A 1,510-nucleotide genomic window follows, 5' to 3' on the forward strand; every position below is an offset into this window, starting at 1 on the left:
ACATACCTATTTTACACAGTTAGGTACCTACACTATTTTAATGAAGTATTTTATAGTGATAAAACGTGGCACTAAATGAGTAAAAGAATATTAAGACGTCATGTATGACTAAATAAGGGTCCATTACAAAAGGTGTAGGTAAGTAGGTACTCATCTCTGGTTTTCTAATAATTAATGTCTAAATCGATTATTAAATTTCATTATTATGGTACTTTGTGATTTCCACCGTGATGATCGTGTATTAACTCAAATGAACTCTTAGTAAGAAAGTCGAAAATTGACACGTAGATACTGGTCACACTATGTTTAAAAATTTACGATAGTTATACAATATATAATATTATGACATAATATTTATATATTTGTATGTGTATATATACACATATTATTATATAGTGTACAATTGCTGTGTTCTCCCTCATATATAGTCTTACTATCAGTCCGTATCTATAGATATACTGAAATAAATATAACTACTAAATTATTTTAAACGAAAACACAAACTACATACCTTACAAAGTATTAATATTTTTCAAAATTATCTTTTTAATACTTCATAATACCACTCATGTTTTTTCACAAAATTATACGTATTTGTTGTTGAAATAATAATCAACTTTTAATTTCCCAATGGAATTTATAGTGAAAACTTCAAAAGTCATAATAAAAAGCTATTTTATCGATTTAACTCGTCTGCGAAATATAATAAATTATACCAAAAATTATGATAATATGAGATGATTTTGCAGTCCACTGATTGCTTTACTATACATTATCGCATTACAATAATTACACTTGCCGGGCAGTCTGCTTAGTGCCTAAAATAAATGCATGAATAGTTCGATCAAATAATCCGTTGCAACGAACTATTCACTAGAAACTAACTATATTGCCTATTCTCCCACCATAAATTATATCACAAGTTTTCCTGTATAAATTTTACCCCCCTACTCAATTTTCTCGAAACTCACCATTGGCACCAATAGACAAATATAATAATTTATTTCTTATTAGTAGGGACCGGATTTATATGCAAATGCATATATGTATTGGAATAAGCTTTTTGAAATCTGATGAAAATTGTCCCCGATTTAAATCACTCTTATTAAAATAACACCGATTTTATTTTGCATATTTTACATATTTCAACGTTTTTACCTATTAAATACATATTGAATGCATATTTGTAGTTTTAAAGTGCATATTATTATTTATAACACATATATTCGTTTTTCGTCGTATTTTCACGTTCACAGACACATTATATCGATAAAATTGACACCGGTCGTTATTTCCAAAGATAAGATTACATACATCATATAGTCATATGTAACATATATATATATATAGTTGCTATATCGTTGCTCATATAATAGAATTCTAGTGTTAGACGGTCAGTTTTCGATGTCAGTCCGTGTCTTGCGTTTGATCATAATTTTAATTCGGAACTTTAAAATGCCTAAAGTAAAAACTCAAATTAGGAGTCGTTTACAGACATACGTAAACGATC

Source organism: Acyrthosiphon pisum, chromosome A2 (genome assembly GCF_005508785.2).
Source record: "Acyrthosiphon pisum isolate AL4f chromosome A2, pea_aphid_22Mar2018_4r6ur, whole genome shotgun sequence".
Taxonomy (NCBI): domain Eukaryota; kingdom Metazoa; phylum Arthropoda; class Insecta; order Hemiptera; family Aphididae; genus Acyrthosiphon; species Acyrthosiphon pisum.